Below are 23,944 nucleotides of genomic sequence, written 5' to 3' on the forward strand. Positions count from 1 at the left end.
TGTTTATACTTAAAGTAGTCATTGTATTTACTGATTTTACTAAAACATGTGCAGAATGCAAAAAGAACCAGAAAAAAAGGCTTCATATGTTATAACTAATGATAGAATAGAATATTTTCTATACTATTTATGTAAAACATATCATTCACTTGTAGGGACCTTAAGGGTTAATTTCCTCTTTAGTCCGAGCCTCATGGTATATACAGGGTTTCCTAAGGGGCAGATCCCTTATGATTGGTGCAGCATGGCTGATCCCAAAGGCAGCCACAAGGTGTCGCTGTGCAACAATATAAAAGGAAATGGCATGTGCTCAGTCAGCCATTACAGATTACAGGATTACAGTTTTGCTGCTGAACCTTCTTCACTGTGGAGATAATGAATCCTATACGGCAAAATGTAGGCAAAAGGGAGTTCTATAGGCCTGCCAAGACTGGGTAGGATCCTCCAGTGCCTGAAAGCTCAACCAAGGAGGGATTGGAGTTTGGATTGCCAGATTTTCGTGTTCACACGAGTTGCGGACTTATCAGGACTGGACTGCTACAGGTTCCTAGGGTAGTGGGTCATGCTTTGAATGCATTTATGTGTATAATGTTAGTTTACTTCCCCTTTAAAATTGCACTTCATCCTGACAAAACCACTGTACATCTGGCACCTGAAAGCCATTGCAAATATTTTGAGAATAAGGAATTATACAACATAATTGCAGAAATGACAATATCAGTGTTTTGCAAATGTAAAAAGTACAATCTTTAATTAACTTCACACATATATAGCATGTGAATCGAATTATGGCAACCTAGCCTTCACACTACCTATACACATCCCTTTGTTATCTGAGAAACCTTATGCCATGGGCTTATATCCTATATCTTTGGCTACTGTCAATAACATTTTCTTTTCATAATGCACTGATCCAAACTTCTATACCTCTCCTGTCACTAGGCCTTATACTACTTTGTTCTGCCAGTTATACAGTACATGCACCACAGTTAATCTTTAACATGTTTAAGGAGAACTCAACCCAACACTGCCCTCCATTGGCATCTCCTCCACGCTCCCTCCCCGTAGAATCTTTTCGTCTAAACAGCCCACTGGCTTAAAATGCTAAATTAAATTTGAAAATAATAATAAAAAGTTACCTATTAAAAAAAAGTGCTAAATTAAATAATTTCTTTTCACAATAGTTTCATTTTAAAAAATGCTTCTTCCAAGGTTACACTGTATTCTTCTCTGTTTGGTGTCATAATACTAATAATAATGGCTAGCACCGGTCCTCTAGTTATAGAAAAAGAACATTATCTTTGCTGTGTTATTTCCTCATTAAACTGTTAATGGTTGTAAATGGGAAATTAAATGAAAGCTACCAGCCAGTCTTACCTGAATACTCATTTGAAGACTTTTTTACAGTTATTGCTGTAGTGTCTTGTGCAGGACTGATGGTGCCATAGGAGAAGCAAGTGGAGGTGGTAAAGGAGGAGGAAGAAGAATGGGCAGTGGCAGAAGTGGTGGAGGAGAGGGAAGAGTTGGAGGTGGTAGAAGGTGTTGGTCTGTTCTGTCAGCACCATCACTGGATAATCTAGACTCGGGTCCTCCTCCATTTGGAAGAAATATCTTAACAGGCACGTTGGCTTGACCACTGCTTTTTTTGCTGCTTGTGTAGGTTTAGAATTTTGCCATTTTCCTTGTCGTAAGCTTGGCATAGATGACTGTATGCGAGACGACTTTATTACAAACTGTGATTCTCTTTTCTACAGAAAAAATATAGTGTACAGTGAAAATGCCATACTACCCAGGCAGGTTTCATACCCACAGGCACATGTTATAAGTTCTGTAAGTACTGAGATATTTATCTATTACACTCACATGTTTGAATGATTTTAAACGATGTAGTGTCTGCCAACGCTCCTGCTCTAACCATTCGTTTTTCTTTTTCTCCTCATCTCCCTTTTCTGTTGTTACAAAGAACACTTATAAGCTACCACCCACACAATATGCTCTACGGTGCAGATGCCTCCCCAGCATAGGAAGGTTGGTGCAGGAAGACAAATGCATATTCATAGACCCTGCTCTACTCACCATCTGCACAGAATGGTGCTGGTGAAGGTGTTTCTGCATTTCTTCAGCCTGTTTCAGCTTTAACTCCTGTGTCTCCATGCACTGATCCTGTGTTTAAAAAAACAGTAATGACATTTATCAACATCCAACCTGATTGATTGTATGTTTGTATGTAGGATACACAGGGAAGACAACCTTATAATAAATAATGTTAAATAAATAAGTATAGAGCAAGCACCATGTGGTAAAATACACATTAGGAAGGAATCCCTGACTTGTAGAGCTTACAATCTAAATGGGTGGATAACATACAAGCAAAAGTGCACAAAGGTTTGGGCATTGCCCTTAAGTTCCAGGACTGGGCAGGTAGTGTTCTAGAGCTCCACAATGTAGGATCTGAGTTTGTTTTTGAAGTTGTTCAAAGAGTGTTTCCTCATGAACAAATTCAAGGATAGAATATGGAGAAGCAAATATAATGATGAGAGATAGCAGTAGGGTGTGGATGGTGTGAAAAGACATGAGATGTAGTATGGAGCAAAGGAGTGAATGACTGTGAATGTTAGCAGAAAGATTCTGTATGTTATCCTTTGCTTAACAGACAGGAATGATAGGGAATGAACAGTCTCTCTAGCAGGAGAGAGCAGGATTCTAGCAGCAGAATTTAAAACTGATTGCAAGGGAGAGAAATTGGGAGTCTGGGAGACTGGTTAGTAAAAGGTGGCAGTAATCTAAGCAGAATAGGAGAAGGGCACGGATTAGTGTTTTAGCTGTTACTTGGGAAATAAAGGGTGTATCTTGGCAATAATATGAAGGAAAAAGTGTCAGGTTGCAGCAGTGGCATTTAAAGCACTCCAAATTGGGTTTTTTGGTTTTTCCACACCGTCACCACTGTTTAGAAGTCCTTTAATCTTAGACGTGCCGACAGCTCTTAAAAATTAACATGAAATTTGTACCAGAAAGAAAGGAACTGCAAAGAAGAGCTAACGAGGTCGCACAGCCTTGTTAATAAATATAATTATATAATCTAGTATATATATTAATTAACAAGGCTGTGTGACCTCGTTAGCTCTTCTTTGCAGTTCCTTTCTTTCTGGTACAAATTTCATATTAGAGCACTTCCATCAACAGGGTTACAGTATGTGGCCATAAACGATCTTTCCCCGACATGCCCACCAACGCCAGGGTGATATCGGGTTCATATGAAAGTTCGTCTCTAGGGCCAAACACTCGGATTATACGAAGAAAATGAGCACAGACGGATCGTAGGACCACATTAACTAGCTGATGTGGTCCTCAATCACAGGAAAAATCAAACCTGCCTGATTGATATCAGCCAGGAGACCCATCAGACGCCACCACACATGGGAAGATAAGCTGCCGAATCAGTCAAAAGGACCGATATGGTCAGCTTTAACCTGCCCATGTTTGGCCATCTTTACTTGAAAGAGAAAGGAGTATCTTTGTACATCTAAATATCATCTGCATAAAAGTAATATTAAAAACAAATTGAAGAAATAAGGTCAAAGTCTATCTGGAGCTGCGGGGGTCACACAGGGAGCATGACTTAGTTGCAGCTGCAAACCTGTGTATTCACCTGTCCTGCATTGATTCTTGTTAGAGAGAGCAACAGGTCTTTGATGTGGTCATGCAATGCTGTTGACCAGCATGGAGTAACTCTAAAAGAAATAAGAACCAGTGCAAAAGATTTTCTAATCTATGGCACATAAAGGGTTAACACAGACGTATACTGGTTCTGCTGCTCTACATTAGGTATATTAATAAAATAGACTGCATTGATTCTGGAAGATCACTAGGGAAATAAACTGTGTGCTGCTAGTACCCCAGGCATTATGAACTGTGACTAATTGATAACTCTCAAAACAATACTTGCACTTATATCATTTCATCTTTTATATTTATACGTATTCGCTCAAATTTAAAAGCCCACACAATATGAATTCTAACAAAACAGAAAAGTGAAATAAAATCTATTCCACCTTGAGAAAATGATTCAAAATACAAACAGAAAGAAATATGTTAGTGTCGCCACAGGCCTGCTGGCTGTATTGCTTTATTTTGTAATAAAGCAATTTGACTGAAAGACAATTTGATTGTGAGATAAAAAAAGCAAACCCCAGCCTGATGTAGTTCAATATACAAGCAGAACACAATACTGCTCTGCATAACTCCATCCCATAACACAACAAGCAAGTGATCTTTGTATACAAAGCAAGTGATCTTGATTTATACAAGAAACCCACAGCTGCCATTCATGCTGCTCCTTCATGACTGAGCATTTGTAATCCTCAAAGATTCCTAAAATGACCCTTGTTGCATCTTAAATGTATTCTGGTTTGATTTATGTAACCCTATACCCTTCATATTAGATTATGAGAGAGGAATGTATACTGTTCTTGTTGCAATGATTTCCCTGGTTTCTAATAAAGGTATCACTAACACAGCATTGATAGTTCTGCTTGTTTTCCCCAATTATCTCTTATCTGTTAAGGTGGGAATCAGGTCACATATAAACCGGATTGTTACCCAACCAACTGGCCAAGAGGCGAACAAAGAGATGTTATAAGTGAAACCCAAGTGTGGCCGTTTTTACATTTGTATCGGAACAGCAGTAGTTACTACCTTCCTAACCAATGATAGTTTTCAGTCAGGACAGATAACCCAGAGGTATCATTTGAAATGCTGCTGATTAGCCAAACATCTCCAGATGGTCAGGAAGTATTGTTAAAATCTGCCAAACTGCCTAACCAAACTTGGGCTAGTTTTAGGATGGGGCATATATGGCAATATTTCCCTGTTTCGTCTCTGAAACAGCAGTAACTTTACTGTCCACTAGAAATGCTGAGATTATTCATGGTATACCAGACTTTACTTGTTATTCTTCTATGTTTCTTTTTCTACTCCTGACCTCCTACTTGTAAAGCTATTGCAAGCCACAAAAAAACAAAGACTTTTTTTTTCTAAACTGGGTAACTTTCAGCAAGGTAATACAGGATTGGCAACCATTATTCCCAAAAGAATCCATTTGACCAATCTAAAACTGGCCATAGACGCAAAGATCCGATCTCCCATCTCCTGACCTGCCACTAATCATTCAGATCAAATACAGTAGTAAAAGAACAGATCAGCTGATGTTCTGCCCCTGACAGCAATCGTACGAAAGTTAAGTCCGACAAAACTAGTCTCCCACTGAAAACTGTAAGATCAGCAATACACGCAGAGAAATTATCGGCAGCCGACAGAAATCTTTTAACCTGTCTGATCGACCAAACAACCGATCTCCGCCGGACGAAAAATGTCGGGACTCTCCACACACGGTCCGGAAATCGTACGAATCCTCGATTTGCGTCTATGGCCAGCTTTAGACATCCTTGCAATTTTAGTTATGCAACATCTTGAGGGTTTCAGATTGCCCAATCCTGAAACTGACCTGATCTTGCCTCTTCCACAGGCAATTAATGTCATGTGTCACAGAACTAAAAAAAAGCAAACAAAAAAAACTAATCATTAATAGCAGAGGTGCAGAAAGAAAGCTACAAAAAATGTCAGCACGATAAGTGTTGGTGCTATTCCCTAGCTGGATCAGCATCTTATTCATAAGATATTAGTGCATATTTGTGGCAGCAGCTCTATGCACAGAGAACCTTGTAATAAAACAATGCAACAGGGCAAATGGTAGTTATGGAGCCTTTGCAAAACATTGTATTTGGTCCCATTCACTGAACTGTGCTTCCAGCTTAGACACAGAACATATTTCACAAAGGAGAAACATATACTAAAGGTTTAACTTTAGTCTTGTGCGTTAAATGCCAAATAATAGAACAACTAGAACTTGCTTGTTCCTCAGCAAAGCTCGCCAGGCACATATGTTCCCACGTTTAGTTTCCAGTTGCTGAGTTTTCTTCTTAAGCCTCCCAGACACCGAATACATACACCTGAAGCTCCTGGGGGTCTTCACATGTATCATAGTATACCACCAACATGACATTAGCTATATTATATCACGCCAATGTCCTGGTTTTAGTTCGTAGACAGGAATACTGCCTAACATATTATTGAAATGATGCAATACAGACTAACTAGGTGAGAACTGTGGAATTTGGCCAAAGAGGCACCTTCTAGTGCAGTGATCCCCAACCAGTAGCTCGTGAGCAACATGTTGCTCTCTAACCCCTTGGATGTTGCTCCCAGTGGCCTCAAAGCAGGAGCTTATTTTTGAATTCCAGGCTTGGAGGCAAGTTTTGGTTGTATAAAAAATAGATGTACTGCCAAACAGAGCCTCAATGTAGGTTGACAATCCATATAGGGGCTACCAAATGGCCAATCACAGCCCTTATTTGGCAGCCCAAAACATTTTTCATGCTTGTGTTGCTCCCCAACTCCTTTTACTTCTGAATGTTGCTCACGGGTTCAAAAGGTTGGGGATCCCTGTTCTAGTGCATCTAATTACAGCTCTGAAGATGGAACATAGGATGTAAAGTTACAAATTAGTGCCAGCAGACAATGCTTGGCAACAGTGATATTATAAGACAATTGGTTTTCAATTATTGGTGTGGCTTTTCAATAATTTATATTTTTGTTGTGCACCTGTTAAGAATGGAATTGGTCGCTTGGGCTTAATTACTCAATCAAACAGGCAACATTTTGGAAATTATAGTGGATGATGAATAGTAAAGAGGCTGAACAAAAGTTAATACAATTAGGTTATACATTTCTCAGTATCAGAGCAGTATCTGGGAAATATTAGCAATTATTGTATCAATTCTGCTTTTCAGAATCCAGCAGCCTTTAATTAAGCTCAAGGCATTCTGCTCAGCAGGGACAAAGATATACAAATGTATCACCTGTAAAAAAGTGTTTGAACCACCCATTTAAGGAACTAAGAAAGGAACTAAAATCAGCTCAGCTATGTGGGACATTAGTGATTTGGTCTCAAAAATGAGCCCCAATGTTAATCACAGCAAGGCTTTGAGGGAAAGCAGGCTAGGTTGGAGAAGAGACAACTACCAATATATATCATTTAATTGCAATGAGTAGTGAGAAAAGTAAGAGATCAACAGATACTGTTGCTAAATGCAATTACATTTTTAAATTACTTTAAAATATATTTAATATCAAGTGGAAAGTGGCTTAGAAATGTGAATTTAATTATAAACAAACTTTTTTTTAATACATTCAGTGGAATCCCTGTTATGATGTATGTGATTCAATGCTAAAACATAGGTGAAACACATCCTTTTAAAAGACTTAACCTGAGACCCATAAGATAAATGTTAAGAACTTGGATTTAACAAAAAAAATCTGTCAGCTAAATTTATGCTTTGCTTAAAGCAATTGTTCAGTATAAAAACAAAAACTGGGTAAATAGATAGGCTGTGCAAAATAAACAATGTTTCTAATATAGGGGTCCGTTTACTAAAGCGCGATAAAAATATTCGCACAAAATATAGACAAATTTGTCGCCAAATATGTTTTCGCCAGTTTACTAACCTGCGGTAAATATAAATTTGCAAATTTTCTTGCGCAAAAATATGTTTTCGCCAGTTATCGCATTCGCTGAAAATAAAGCTACGTACACATTAAAGCCTGGTTTACTAAACAGCGAAATGTGCAAAAGACAAAATTTACGCAAGAATATTCGCAATATATTACCGCCACCTATGTAGTGGCGTAAAAGTATTTTCTCACCAGAATATTCTCAAGGGGCAGGAAATATCCCATAATACTGTTTATTTTACCCATCATTCTTTGCTGACAGGAGAGAGATCTGTAGCTTTTGCTGGCAGGATGCTTTGGCTTCTGCTTCTATCTGTTGCAACAGCAGCAGTTTCAGCTCAGAGTCGTATTATTGGCAGCGGGCATCACAGTCCAAGGATTCGTCAGCCTCTACGCTTTTTTGGTTTCATTGTGATTGGCTACATTAAACTGTGCATTTCTATGAAGCAAAGAGATTGACTGGTATGATTTCTTGTTCATATGATTCTATTGGCATTGTTCATATGATTCTAGTGTTAGTAATGTATAAAGGCTGGAGTGGCTGGATGTCTAACATAATAGCCAGAACACTACTTCCTGCTTTTCAGCTCTCTTGGTTTCCACTGATTGGTTACCAGTCAGTAACCAATCAGTGACTTGAGGGGGCAACATGGGTCATAACTGTTGCTTTTGAATCTGAGCTGAATGTTGAGGATCAATTGCAAACTCACTGAACAGTTATGTCCCATGTGGCCCCCCTTCACGTCATTGACTTACTCAGAGTTAGAGAGCTGAAAAGCAGGAAGTAGTGTTCTGTTCTGCTATGTTAGACACTCAGTCACTCCAGTCTTAATAGATAACTAACTTTTTAGTAACCAAGTACTAACACAGTATGATAATTACCCATACTTAGTCCTCCGCAGGGTGTCCAGCTCTGCTATGAGCAGCATTTCTTCATACTTCTCACACTGGTCATCATAAAGTTCCAGCTATGTCTCATAATACTGAAGCTCAAGTTTGTCTAAGCACATCATAGCACCTTCTGTATTACAAAGGCTTTCCATCTGGTGATTAAAATAATAGCCTGTTACAAAGCAAATCCTATATGGAAAATCTATGGAAAACACCACTTGTTCTCCTCCTCCTCCTTTTCTACTTTTCTACTGTTCATTACAAACAGATCTATTGTTTTCATTACATGCATTACCAAACAGCACATATCCCATCTCAGAATTCATGGATCATGTATCTATCTATCTATCTATCTATCTATCTATATATATATATAATACACAAAAGCCATGAATATCTTGTAAATTATATCCTTATAAACGGTGAGTTCAGATGTCATCAGTTATAAACGGTGAGTTCTGATGTCATTTCTGTCACATGACTCACTGAAACTTGTGTATTATAATAAATAAAGTACCCCCTCTTGTAAATTATAAGGATATTATAAGTTACAGAGGAGTTTCATAACCACATAAAAACACGAGGCCAAAGGCAGAGTGTTTTTATACAGGTCATGGAACTCCGAGGTAACTTCTAATATCCTCATATTTTGCAACTGGGGGTACTTTATTTATTATAATACACACGTTTCAATGAGTCATGTGACAGAACTCACCCTTTATAACTGATGACACCAGAACTCACCGTTTATAAGGATATAATTTACAGGATATTCATGGCTTTTGTGTATTATATCCTTATATGACTCACTAAAACTTGTGTATTATAATAAATAAAGTACCCCCAGTTGCAAAATATGAGGATATTAGAAGTTACTTTATCCACTATACGTCAAAACATACCGTTTATAGGCTTAAAGAGACAGCACTTGCAGTTGCTGCTTTCTCCCCTAGCCTTGTTTCCCGCCAGTTTTGCTTTCAATCGCCAAACGCCCACACACGAAACACACTCCGCCTGTTTCACAGCCTCCCATATATTGGCTTCTCTTTCCTCCCTCTCACTCTCACGTCTCCTGCAGCTGCCTCCCTGGTGTCACTTCCTTCCTCACACAATTCCTGTCCACTTTTGTTCCCCCTCCCGTCCATTATCGCAAGTCGATCCCCCCTCCCATCCACTATCTCAAATCTTACTCTCCTCTCCTTCCCTTGCCTCCCCCCCCCCTATCTCTGCTGAAGCTGAATGACACAACACAGAGCAAGCTCCTGCAAAAGAATGTGAAGAAACCAAAATTAATACAGGTACATAGCCCCCCCTAAAAGAGCTGCAGGGAAAGAAAAAATCAACAGTAAAAAAAAGTATCACATTTTGTAAAAAGCATAGACAGGAAACTGAGAAACTGTAGATTAATTAATCAATAATGTACCCCCTACTTAAAATTTATAAAGATATTATTAGCACCTCGAAGTTATGTGGCCTGTGGCCTCGTGCTTTTATATGGTCACATAACTCCTCCGTGACTTATAATATCTTTATAAATAACAGTACGGGGTAGATTATTCACTACATATCTATTATCCAATCTCACTTTCTTCTTATCTGAGACAGAAGAGTCTGTGAAAGAGGTGGTAATTATGCAATTTCCACCCAAAAGTAGTTTTTTTTACATAAAAAAAGAAAATCTAATTCTAAACAATATTCCAAAATACATAAATTAACATTTTTTAGTGATTTCAGTTACTGAAAGCAGCAGCTGGCTGCTTATATTCTATGCCTTCACATTTCTTAAAAATACGGCTGAATGGCTGATACACCAATATTTTTTATCTGTAACTTAATGAGCTAAGGGGGGTACTAGAATTGTAATCTTATGAAATAAACAAGGCCCTATATATATATCTGTATCCTTATTAGCTAAGGTGAGGCCCTGACCAATAGTTGAACTTGCAAGGGGCATTTGAACTAAAAAAAAAGTCAGTAAGAAAATCAATATATTATAGTGAAGACAGAGGCAACTAGTCTTTGCCACACAAAACAATGCAAGGTGATTGCATATAACACATTGCCAATATAACTTTTGGACAATCATATCAGCTGCATCACAAGAAAAACACCAGCAATTATGAATTACAGGAAAGAATTACTGCAATTAGATACATGGAAAAAAGTGATTGAAAAGTTAGTGTTTTCCTGGTGGGTTCCAATTTTCAGTAATCCCACAATAAAAAGAAAAGCAGCAAATTAAAATAACTGTGATTCTCATGTACAGAAATACTAAAGCCTTTATAGAAAGGCACTGTTTACTTTTCAGGGCAAAATTAATTATATCCTTTAGTTAGTATTATATTTTTTAGAGGAAAAGCCCAATTAACCCTAAGGATAGGGATAAAAACACATTATTATATTCACTAAAGACATATTGGAGGAATGTAATAAAAGTCGGTAACGGTAAAAATATTCGCAATGCGAAATGTTATGCCTCTGTGCGAACATATTTGCCTTCGTGCGAATTTAATATAGCTTTTGCGTATCCGGACCTGTTTAGCGACCAGTGGAAAAAGGTTTGCGAACTTTATAGGTAGCACCAGTGCACAGTGAATGTAATAAAACTTCTTACTGAAAAAGTTGTTGTTTGCTCCAAAAGATTACAGCACCTTCAAGCACTTTTTAAAAGTTGGCAATGTGTTATTCCCAAATGTAATAACAGTTTAAGGAAGAGTATTACATTGTGGTAATTGTTTTGCTCTTTGCGACGTTTTATTAAATTTCCTCAATTGTATTTTATTTAATATCTGTCCAATGCCCTGGGAATATAAGAATTTCGTTTGTCTTTACATGTACAGCCAATCAAAGCACTACCCAATGTCAAGCACTGCCCCATTCAAGCACTGCTGATCACCTCTCATGGCAGACTATCACCAGAAAACACACCAGTGTGCGTTATTGGGTGATAATTACTGCTCGAAGTTTCCTGCAAAGAGTAGAACTGTTGCAAACAGGCAGCAATTTGCAACAAGCATCAGACAGAGTAAGTTGCTGCCCAGATCCCAGCCAGTTTGTGAAAGAAAACTGTCAAGGGAATGGTAGAGTTGTAAAACACTATTCAGTCAGTCATTAATGTTAATTAAGCATTGGTTTGCTTTTACTCTATGCACTATTATGGGTCCATATAAAAAGTATTCACTGATTTTGAAGATTTCAAAAATGGTATTACAGTGGATTTTTTTACACCGTTCAACAGAAAAAGATTCCTTCACGGTTATGTAGTATGGTCAGTTCTTGCAATAATCATTACATTCCTTTATAAATTATTTAAAGAAAAACCAAACCCTTTTTCATTAAAAGTCCCTACCCTACATAGTCCACAATCCCTGCTCCTCCAGCCTAGGTGTTACCCTGGGTAAATGCCCCTAACTCTTTACTTACCCCTCGTTGCAGATTCAGGGCATCAGAGTTCATGGGCGACCATTTTCTTCTCTTCGGTAATCTTCTGGTCTTCTTCCAGCGCTTCAGCAAATTCTGTGGCTTTCCGCGAATGCGCAGTTGTTCGGGATCGGAAGATTGCATCAATTACTCATGCGCCGATATGCCACTCTCTTCACGAATATTACCTGGCGCCTGAGAATGCCGATACTCTGAATCTGTTACCCAGGGTAACACCTAGGCTGGGGGGAGCAGGGAGGGGGGGTCTATGTAGAGTAGGGGGGGTAGGGGATGTTAATAAAAGGGGTTTCGTTCTCATTTAAAAGAGATATTCAGTGACTTGGAAATGTTCTAGCATCCCATTCTCTGAGTTGTCATTTTCAATCACCTTTCTCCAAGTTGTTTGGAGTTTTCCCTTGCCTTCATGACATAGGTTACACTATGATACAGACTCACAAGAGGTTACACTTTCCAGATAAATGTTTATTTAAACTACAATCAATTAAAGTGCAATGTGCACAGAAGATCTCCATTTAAATAGTTGTGTGACGCCAGGGTCGGACGGGGTCGGCGGGACACTGGGAATAAAATGGTGGGCCCAGGCTCTTTTGGTCCCCACCAGCCCAGACCTGCTCCCCACACCTCCCCCTTACCTCCTGGGCCCCGGTCTCAAGCTGCAACAATGTATGCACGTGCGCATGCACACACGCATGTGTGGCGCGGGCCCGTAGGCCCAGACCCGCTCCCTGCTCTTCTTCCTTACCTTCCGCCGGCAAAACTTCCAAGGTAATGAATACATTTTGCAAGGACTATATCTTGCCCCAAGCAACAATCATACTGTATATGTGCAGTATTTTGAACTTGTTGTTTTGTGGCCATTAGAAGAAATAATTCACAGTTTTCAATATTTTATATAAAATACAGCAACTGCAAATGAAATGAACCAATAGTGTAATAAACACAGCCTAGAAATCTGGAGTAAGATATGAATAGGCTCCAAAGTCTTCATAATATAGATTTGGAATTACATTCATTTAATTTTTGGGAGAGATTAAATGTTAGAGGCCATTTTCCAAACAGAAATGCTGTGGATTATTCTTCCAATAAGAGTGCTGCAAGGTACTGGACATGTGAATGCTGACAGTAATACATAACAGAAGTCATAAGGTTACATTTCTCTTGATCTCTGCCCTCCTCTGATTCAAACACAGCTCTTTGGATCGCATGTACTGGAGTGTTTCCTTTGCTAACATGGACTTTAGATTCTCCAGTCTGGGCAATGCCAATGCCCATGTGGTTTTCCCAAATCTTCTTCCATCTTGCTCCATTTGTTTCTGCATTGCTTTTGAAGCATACAAAACATTAGCAAGGCAAAGCTGTAAACACACTAATAAGAATCTTGCAAAAAAGCTGTTAGCTACAAATTACCACTGAATCATTTAGTGCTGGATAAACATTTTAGCGGCATTAGCCATGCAATATTTTATATCTACCAGTTACTACAATTTCTGTGCTTTTACACTACAAGATAATAGACCTGTAACTCAATACTGCCTAAAAGCAGTGATTTGAAATAGTGGAGAAAAAGGAATATAAAGGAGCAACATTTACCCAGAAAGAGCCAGAAGCTGCTGACGGCAGAGGTGCTTATGTGTAGGGAAATTCTATTCAAATAAGACAGTAACAAATTCATACAACTTCATATTTCAAATGTACTCAAAATACATTGTGACAGTTCACTGTACTTTCCACTGTACAGGAATGCAGGAAGTAAAGTATATTTCACTTGGGGATGCCAAAATATTAGGCACTCTCTCAGTGAACTAGGTCCACTGGCCTGTGGGGAAAACAGTTTCAACGCTGCATTTATCTGCAGACTACATGTTCTTTTAAAGACTATTCTCCTGTATGGGAACTGTAACCACAAAATCACACGGAATGCAGAGAATATGCTGCATGTTACATCTTATCTTCATCCAACAGTGTGGGTCTGTTAAAACCAGTGTTCCTGTGCAGTGGCTCATTGTTTTGTTACTGGTGTGCATCGGTTAATTGAAGGTAAGCACAGCAAATTAACAGTGCGTCCAGCAAACATGTTTCCTGTAGAAGAAAGCAGAAGAAAACAACATGCCTTCCTTAGGGCTCTTACACACGGCCGTTCCGACCTGCGCTCCCCTGCGTTCCGTTTTTTGGCGTTCAGCCGCAGGGGAGCACAGGAATAGACGCAAGTCATTATTTGAAATGGGGCTGTACTCACTCAGGCGCGTGTAGGCGCCGAACGCAGGTTCAGACGCAACATGCTGCATTTTTCCTGCGTTCGGCGCCTACACGCGCCTGAGTGAGTACAGCCCCATTTCAAATAATGACTTGCGTCTATTCCTGCGCTCCCCTGCGGCTGAACGCCAAAAAACGGAATGCAGGGGAGCGCAGGTCGGAACGGCCGTGTGTAAGAGCCCTTACCCATAAGTACCTCCTCCTCCATCTCCCCTCGTCTTTGTTTTCTTCAAACAAAGCAGTTGTAGGTAGGGCACTCATGGATTCTTGTAATCCAATCCAGTGCCGGGCCTACTCGGTCGGGCACCCTAGGCAACCCGGCCAAGTACTTCGCCCCCGCCGCTCGCACATGCCCAGAAGTGTACGAGTGGCAATAAAGCGCGAGTGCGCATACGCAGAAAATGCGAGCGTGCGCATGCGCAGAAGACCATATATTATGCAGAACTTCAGCCACAGCTTCTGAACACAGCGGTCAGAGCTAGGGGAAGGCGTCAGAAGAGGTACGTGCCTGGCGCCCCTGTGCCTTTGCGCCCTAGGCAAGTGCCTCTTCTGCCTACCCCTAGTTCCGGCCCTGATCCAATCACTGGGTGCAGTTCTACAGCAACCTCCACACAAGCTCTGCCAATATATTACTGTGCAGAGGCCCCTGCAGCCAGGGCAGGCTTGTTTGTATACATACCTTTTTGGTGCTCTGGCACCACCTGCAGTCGCATATCGGAAATGACGTCACTGGCGGGTCTTTTGATTTAAACAGCGTGGCTTCAGCGTTCTGTGCCCAATGGAGTCCTTACAGTGCCACAACATGGATCAGGCTGCTAGCAATCGTGCTGCCTTACAATCTACTGGGTGAGTGACCTACCAACATACTTATATTTTATTTTAGGGTTCTGCGAAAAGAGCTGTTCATTTATTATTGTTATGCCTTAGTGACCCTGTTCCTGCTGCTTCTAAAAAAAACGGCACATGAGGGAGGAGAGTGCAGATTTCAGACCCTGTAGGGCAGGGGTCCCCAACCTTTTTAACCCGTGAGCCACATTCAAATGTTAAATGAGTTGGGGAGCAACATAAGCATAAAAAGTCCCTTGGGGTGCCAAATTAAGGGCTATGATTGGCTATTTGGTAGCCCCTATGTGGACTGGCAGCCTACAAGAGGCTGTACTTAGGCACTATACTAAGTTTTATGCAATTAAAACTTGCTTTGAAGCTTGGATTTTAAAAACAAGCACCTGCTTTGAGGAACCTGAGAGCAACATCCAAGGGGTTGGAGAGCAACATGTTGCTCACGAGCTACTGGTTGGGGATCACTGCTGTAGGGCATCCTGCAATAAAGCATTAGAGACTTTGCAGACATGCTTTCAGGAATTTGCTGTGCATGATAAAGAATGAGAGCCTGCTTTCACTTCTACTATATCCTTCAATCAGCGGTCTATTATGCAGTGGATCAAAGACGCTGTAGCTGATACACTAAGGCAACCTATGGTTTCTAAAGAACCTGTTCCTTCTACCTCTGTTGTTTAAGATTCCTTATTTTCAGAGGATTATGAATCCCATTCCTCTGAGGAGGAAACTGAAAGTTCAAAATGGTTTGAGACTAATTGATTCTTTCACTTCTTCAGCTGTTAGAGATCAAGAACATAATTGACCAGGAGTGGATGAAGAAAAAGATTCCTGTTGAGAATAACATTTTTTTAACCTTTATTCTTTTCTTAAGGAGTACCTGGAGATCTGGGAAAATCCGCTAACTGTGTATGCTCCAGTGGTCTGTCTGGCTAAAACGTCTGCACTTCTGACTGACGACATTTCAGCCTTAAAGCATCCAATGGACAGACGGAATTTAAAAAAAGCATTTTTAACAGCAGGAGCTGCTTGTAAACTGCAGTTGCAGCTATTTTTGTTTAAAGTGATGTCTGTTTTGGCAGAGAACATTGAACAGGCCGTGATGGAGAATTCTTCTAAGGAGGCAGTCTGTGAAGCAATTTCTGATTTGAAGAAAGCAGCAGAATTTTGTCTAACGGCAACAGTAGATTTATCAAGATTGGCAGCCCGTAATATCTCATATACCACTACATTTAGTTTTACTTCTGAAAAAAAATACTTTATGTAAACTTCCCTAAGAGTATTTTTGGTAAATCTTGGACAATATTATTTCCAATTTCTTCATTTCTTTAGCAAGAAACAGTGGAGCTGATTATTCAGTCTTTCAGGACTACATATCTCCACTACTTTCCAAGGAGGCAATTGTGCCAGTTTCCCCTCAGCAATGGGGTCTAGGCTTTTATTTCCCCTTCTTCCTAGTTACAAAGACATCAGGAGATCTATGGCCTATTCTAGATTTCAGATGTATAAACAAGTTTTTAAAACATCAGAAATTCAAGATGGGGTCACTTGCCACGATAAAGTTGGTTGCCCACACAGGTGATTAATTAGCTTCTCTCGACTTAATGGATACATATATTCACCTTCCTGTGGCAGAGGAGCATCAGTGTTTTTTAATATTTGCCTGGGAAGGTCTCCATTTTCAATTTCATTGCCTGCCTTTCTACCTCACCAAGAACCTTCACCAAGGTGTTAGTGGTGCTCATTACCAAGCTGAGGAAAGAGGAAGTGGAATTCTATCATTATTTAGACAATCTTCTAATTGTAGCAAGACATCCACAGACGCTCAAGAACCAAGTACTGTTGGTGAGGTCAACTCGTATCCATTTTGGTTGGCTTCTGAATAAAGAGAAGAGTCAACCAGTACCCACACAGAGGATTATATTCCTGGGGGCTCTTTTCGACACCAGGCTGGGATTGGTTTCTTTACCCCAGCAGAGAATTTCTCAAGTTACCTTGGAGGCAAAGCATCTCCAAAATCTCAATTCTTTGCAAGACAGTGAACTCATGAGTTTCTGGGTCCTCTAATTTCTACCATCAATATTGTGAAGTGGGCAAGGTGGAGAATGAGACATGTTCAGAGGTGGTTCCTGGCTCAATGGAATCGGTATCTCAAGGATTGGTCACAGAAAATCTATCTATCTCTAGCCTTCATCTGGTGTGGTGGCAAGACCCAGTGAATTTTTCCAGGGGTTTTCCCTGGTGGAACCTCAATGGATAGAGGTTTTTGCCGATGCATTTGGCACAGGCTGGGGAGCCCATACAGAAGGTGTAAAGTCCAGGGGGTGTGGAAGTAAGTTTTGTCACACCTGCCGTCGAACATTTTGGAGTTGAGAACGATTCAGGAAGCCTTGACTGCTCTCAGGCCAAACCTGATGGGACTGTCCGTGAAGATCAGGTCTGACAATGCCTCAGTGGTGTCATATATAAAGAAGCAGGGAGGCACAGGCAGCCTCATGCTCTTAAAAAAACTATCCAATCAGGGCTTGGGCACAGTTCCATTTAAAGGACATCACAGCCATCCACATTCCAGGAGTCTTGAACTATCAGGCAGAAGTTCTGAGTCGGACAGTCATAGACAAGGGTGAATGGGAGCTGAACCCAAAGGTATTTTGGTGGATTGTGGCTCACTGGGGCCTTCCCCAGATAGATCTGATGGTCTCAGATTTCAAGATCAAGACTTTCTTCTACCGTTTTCCATCGATAAGAGCTGTGGATGCTCTATCGCAGAGTTGGAAAAATCTCTCTGCGTACATATTTCCATGCTTTCCACTAATTTCCTGAAGAAGATACTTTTTGTCTCGGATAGATGCTATAGCAATTCTCCCAGATTGGCCACAAAGGCCATGAGATCCACTATTGAGGCTTCTGATGATCCGATCACTTTTAAAGTTGCCAGTGGTGAAAGATTTATTAATTCAGGGATCATGCCTGCACCTGGATCCAGTTACCCTTAAAGGAGAAGGAAAGCTACAGAGGCATTTTATTGCCAATAGATTAGCTGCAATAGTGCAAGCTAGAATGCTATATTTATTCTGTAGAATGCTTTACCATACCTGAGTAAAAAGCTCTAGAAACTCTCTGTTTGTTTAGAATAGGAGCTGCAGTATTAATGTGGTGTGACATCACTTCCTGCCTGAGTCTCTCCCTGCTCTGGGCTCAGATTACAGTAGAATAGGGAGGGGGTGGGGAAGAGGAGCAAACTGAGCATGCTCTTGCCCAGGGCAATGAGGTTTAAGCTGAAAACAGGAAGTCTGATACAGAAGCCCATGTGTACACAATAGAAGGAAAGAAATGCAGTGTTTCTTTTGAAAGGGGACTCAGAGCAACACTACTTTGGGGGTTTACTGGTTTGTTTATATAGACCTTTCTGATAAGACTTACTTAGTTTTAACCTTTCCTTCTCCTTTAATATAGCTGCTTGGAGATTTAAAAGTTATGACTGAAGCAACAGGGTTGCTCTGACCAGGTGGTCAAAACACTTACGAAGGCCAGGAAAGTGTGTACTTCTTTCATTTATCATAGGATTTTGCTTCATGGTCTGTGGCTTGGGCATCCCCTGAACCCTTCTACTTCCAAGATCTTAGATTTTCTTCAGTCTAGTCTGGATTATGGATCGAGTCTCGGTTATTTGAAGTGAAAATGTTTGCCTTATCTGCAGTATTAGGCAAGAAATGGGCAGAGGAGTTTCTAATTGTTCAGTTTAAAAGCAGTTCTGCGGATCAGACCTTCATTGAAAAAGATTGCTCCTCCATGAGTCTTTCCTCTGGTCCTCAAGGTCACCTTTTAGCGGATTCTTGAGATTCCCTTTGTCCATTGTCTTTAAAGACTATTTTACTGGTAGCCTTGACATTGGCTAGAAGAGTTGAAGAGCTGCAAGCTTTGTCTGTGGATCAGCCCTATACAGTTTTCCATGAGGAGAAGGTGGTATTGAAACCTGCCCTGTCTTTTTTGCCAAATGTATTGTCTAATTTTCATCTTAAAGGACAAGTAACACCTTTTAGAGAACGCAGTCCCAGTCAATGTACTTACATTAGTAAAATCCAATATGCAGCTGCATTATGCTTTCTAGTAAGGAAAGCTGAAAAAATGGAAACCACAGTTTTCTCATGGAGACCAAGGGGCCCGGCAATCTTGCAGCAGTAGAAAGACTTCTTTTCCCCTGCCTGCGTGCCACCGTAAGCCTCTTCCTGTTCTTCAGGTTGCAACTTCTTGGTTCGTGACGTCACATAGCAACCACTAGTTACCCGTAAGCATATTCTGTGCTGTCAGCATGCTCCTATCTGTTCCAGCACACTGTTCCCTTCACCCAGCCTTCTCTTCAGTTCCCATTTATTCCTCTCCCCCAGCTCTTCCGTATGTCTGCCTCTCCCCCCAACCCTTCCGTGATCCACTCCCCAGCCCTTCCGTTTGTGCCTCTACCCCCCCAGCTTTGTCTGTGGATCAGCACTCTACAGTTTTCCATGAGGAGAAGGTGGTATTGAAACCCCCGTCTTCCTCTGCAAGCAGCCCTACAATTTATTCCTCTCCCGCAGCCCTTCAACGTGTTCTTCTCCCCCCAGCCCTTCCATGTGTCTGCCTCTTCCCCCAGCCCTTTGGCGATCTCTGCAGCAGCCCATCATGTGTGCCTCTCCCCCAGCCCTTAGGTGATGATCTGCAGCAGCCCATCATGTGTGCCTCGCCCCCCCCAGCACAGAAGAGGAGAATGTCTCCATTTGAATACTCTGCTGGCTGCTCTGAAAATGAAGCCACTTCCAGGTTCAGTCCTGTATGGAAGTCATGTGAGTAGGAGAGCTGTTAGGGGCACGCACATACATACAGAGCTGCAGCTGCTGGTCACCATATCGCCTTTTTCCAAAATGTATTGTAGAACGTGGAAGTGATTTTTTTTTTGTTGACTTTTTAGCTTATCCCAAGGTAAATATATAACATGCAGTAGGACATGGGTAGAATTTGGAGGGTATAGTTTTGATTTTTTAAATTAAAAAAATGGTGTTACTGGTCCTTTAATGAGCTCATTGTTCTTCAATGGAGAAGAGAGTCCTTTAGATGTCAAAAGGTGTCTCCAAGCTTACATTCAAAGAACGGAGGAAGTTAGGAAATCTAGATGACTATTCATTATTCCAACAGGTGCAAGAAAAGGGGAACCTGCACCTAAGAGAACCTGGAGCAGCTGGATTATGAAAGCTATTTCCAAGGCGTATACAGAGCAGGACAGACCATCACCTTCAGGTTTGAAGGCACATGCTACCAGGAGTGTTGCAGCTTCTTGGGCAGCAGAAGCAGAAGTCTCTTCAGAGGCTGCAGGGTGGCTACCTAGGCATCATCTCATAATTCTGTAAGCATTATTAATTAGATTATTATTTTTCAGAGGTTCTGTTTGGACAGTCTGTCCTTGCAGCTTTTGTTGATTTAAGCATATTCAGCATGTTATATTCTTCTCCCTTTGTGTTTTATTGCTTGGGTATTACCCAAAGGTTATTATTATGCTGCCAGGGGTGACCAGGAAAGAAGCAAATTGTTTTCATACTTACCGTCATCCCTATGGCAGCATACCCACCCTAGCTTGTTTGTGCTTAATACTACGATGAGGGGAGTTGGAAGAGGAGGTACTTATGGGTAAGGGAGGCGTGTTGTTTTCTTCTGCTTATCCAACAGGGAGATAGCATACCCAAAGGTTATTATTATGCTGCCATAGGGATGACCAGGAAAAGAAAATTACAGTAAGTATGAAAAATGTTCTTCTTTCTTACCTGCCAAAGCCTTTAAAGTTTCTTTGAAATAACGGACAGATACATTCTGTATCGAGAACACAGCTTCTTCTACTCTTGCATCCCATTTATCTACTTCCTTCTGAAGAGCTTCTATTCTTTTAGGCCCCAGGTCATCCAGTTCAAGGGATTGCTACACAAAGAAGAAAAAAAGGAATTGTATGTCACTTCCAAAATATATCTGAGTGTAAACAAGCAGCTCAAGATTATCTCTGCAGTACAGAGTTGAGGGAGCACTCCTATATAAATTTGGGAAAGTCAAAATAATTTATCTTAAATGTGCATTTGTTGCATTTTGCTTCCTTGCAACCTTTATTAATATCTAAAAGCAATTAATAAAGATGACTATAAAACACAGATCTAAAACATGGGCCTCTAAGCACACGTAACTCTGCTGAGGTATAATCTCCAGATGCAGAGTATATTGTGACTTCTGACACAATGATTAAGTACAACTGATGTGTAGGAAACAATTCAGAAAGATCATTACTCTGAAAATGCAATAGTCCTGTTTTCTCCTCTGTTTTTTGTTTCAGCACATCAAAAAGAAGAGCTGACCTGCACCAGTAGCCCATAAGCTCAAACACTCAGTCTCTATTTGGACACATACAATTGCGCACACATACAATTGAACGTATAAATCATTTTGACTATAATTACTTTAAAATACTCAGTAAACAAAGCCCTTTAGGATTCCCTCTATAAAATGCTATAAAAATACAGATAAAAGGAAGTAATTTCCTACCAATATTTCTAGCTTGTACAATATTACAAGCTCTCTTGTATCCAGTGTCGGACTGTGCCGGAAGACCCACTGCATACAGCCTGCCTGCCCTCCTGACCCCCCCCCCCCCCGACTGATCGTAGAAATGGCGAGCACAGGTTAGGGGGGATTAGGGCTGATTTTCGGTTTAGGAGGGGACCTGAAGGGGATGGGAGGGCCCTGATCCGACAGCTCTCCTGGCCCCGCTGGCCCAGATCTGTCTACACCGAATGCACTCTAAAAACATCACCCTCGTCTGATGCGCACCGGTATGTGCTGGCGGGGGGAGGCGGCAGGGGATGTGAAAGAGGGCAGAGGTGATTTATGGCTGGGGATGGGGTGAGGGCTTTGATCCGCCAGCTCTCCTGGCCCGCTGGCCCAGACCCACTGCACACAGCCTGCCTGCCCTCCTGCCCCCCACCCCCTACCTGATCGTAGAAATGGGGAGCACAGGTAGGTGGGGGGGTTGGGGGTGATTTGCGGCTTAGGAGGGGGGCTGATGCGGCAGCCTCGAGGGCCCAGACCCCTCCCCCCAGTCCGACACTGCTCATATCACTGAAAAGCTGCAGTAAGTACTGGTAAAACTGGGTTGCCACAGTAACTAATTCCATAAAGGCATCGTCTTCCTCCTCATAAACTTTGAGCAGAGATTTCATTTTGTCAGCATTTTGTGCTGATGAAGGATCTAAGAGGAAAAAAAAATCCTAAACAGTAGTCTTAAAACAATTACTAAGATTCGGGTACAATTATGAAGTTTATACCTGTATTCTGCTACAGAACTATTTCAAGCCCCATGGGACAGGTTTACCAACAACTGGATCTTTTGTCCCCAATTTGACCAGCCATGCTAGGGGTGAATCTGGGCTGATCTGAACCTTTTGTCCCCAGACCAATGATAAGGTCATATAGGGGTCCTATGGAGATCAGTTGGAAAAGTAGCGCACTGACAATTGCCAAAGCTACCAAAAAATATCTGGCCAATTTTTGGACATATATATGTCACCAGCCAACTGGTGGGCACCAGTCAAGTCTGTGGCGATAACATAACTAGTTGTTTGCCCCCAGGACCCCCTACCTGCTCTCTGGAAGCTATCTTTGTACAGGATTCGTGCCTGCAGTGATGTGGTCCATCACACCCGCTGCACCCCTGCTAGTTCAGCCACTGATCTGCAGTTTTTATTTTATGACCAGTTTCAGTTGCTGTGGCTTTTACTAATGCATTGGGGCATCCAAGTAGGCAATACTAATGCATAGGCATGCTCAATCCTGTGTGTGTGTTAGTGTCTAATTGCACTTATAGAAACATATTATCAACCTGCAGCAGCACTAGAAACAAACTAGAAGGACGTAAATCATGTAGTGTTATTTTTATTTAAAAATACATTATATGTGTCAAAGCCAACACCTGCTCCATAACTGACCAATTATCACCAGTGTAGTGTGACCTTAACTTCTTACATCGAAACATGTCTTGGCACAAGTGAGCAGCCATAAAGGGTCCCAAGCTACACAAGGTGGTTCCCATCCTCAATGGAGAAGAGCATTTTGACCCCGGCCAGCGACCAAAACATTACTTGTGCCATAGCACTAAGCTGATTGAATGTTTAGGTTTTCAACCAATGAAAATTTATGACGAGGGAATCAGTTAGAATGGTGAGAACTAGTGATCTAGAAGGATTACAAGTTATAGGATAAAGAAATGCAGACTATAAGGGCAAAGGAACATGGGGATTTATATTGTACTGTGAGCAACAAAATAGCCGAAAATACTTTTGAAGTGAAAAAACTTGAAATTGCCTGCTATAAGCCAGCTGAAAATGTGGAAGGTATTGCTTAGTTCGATTATCTGATTCAACAGATTTGAACACATGATTGCAAGCCTTTAAAATGAAAGTTTTTTTTGGGCATCTTGTCTGCAGGGAGCATGATTTTTTTTACTGGTGATAAAACTCCTTTTATGCCATTACCCTAAAGAATGAATGTTTGAGCCTATTGATGTCTATTAATAGTGCACCTGTGGCTGGGTTTGTGATAGTGAGGAATTAGCACAGAGGCGTCGGATTTTCTCTGCTAATCACTGCGCTGCCAGATGTTACAAGTCTTTGTTTCTAATTATAGTGCCAGTTATCTGTAAACTGGAAAGGTCACAAACACTCAGTGCTATACTAGTGATTCTCATGTGCACAAAGGTCATTAACAATGCAGTTCATGAATTCAAAGCTAAGTCTGAAAAGCTGCATTTCTTAAAAGGGAAGTTTCTAATTGTGATGTATAGCGCACATGTAATTACACTAATTCTTTGTGTTAACTCAGTATATAATGAACAGGCATTGGGATGAACATCCTTCTTGCCTATTTTATTTAGGAAATATCTGTTCTC

The 23,944-nt window shown here is 41.0% G+C and overlaps 1 protein-coding gene and 1 pseudogene across 1 annotated transcript in view; one reads left to right on the forward strand and one right to left on the reverse strand.

The window, feature by feature from the left end:
• Positions 1 to 1,247: 1,247 nt before the first annotated feature.
• LOC108712317 lies at positions 1,248 to 23,089 on the reverse strand (annotated as a pseudogene).
• fsd2.S (fibronectin type 3 and SPRY domain containing 2 S homeolog) overlaps positions 19,445 to 23,944 on the forward strand; it is a 32,784-nt gene continuing 28,284 nt past the window's right edge. Inside the window, exons 1-2 of the mRNA XM_041588278.1 lie at positions 19,445 to 19,811; positions 20,161 to 20,368. The gene's annotated coding sequence lies outside the window, so the exon portion shown is untranslated. The remainder of the gene's footprint in view (positions 19,812 to 20,160; positions 20,369 to 23,944) is intronic.

The sequence above is a fragment of the Xenopus laevis genome, chromosome 3S (assembly GCF_017654675.1).
Source record: "Xenopus laevis strain J_2021 chromosome 3S, Xenopus_laevis_v10.1, whole genome shotgun sequence".
NCBI classification, from domain to species: Eukaryota; Metazoa; Chordata; class Amphibia; order Anura; family Pipidae; genus Xenopus; species Xenopus laevis.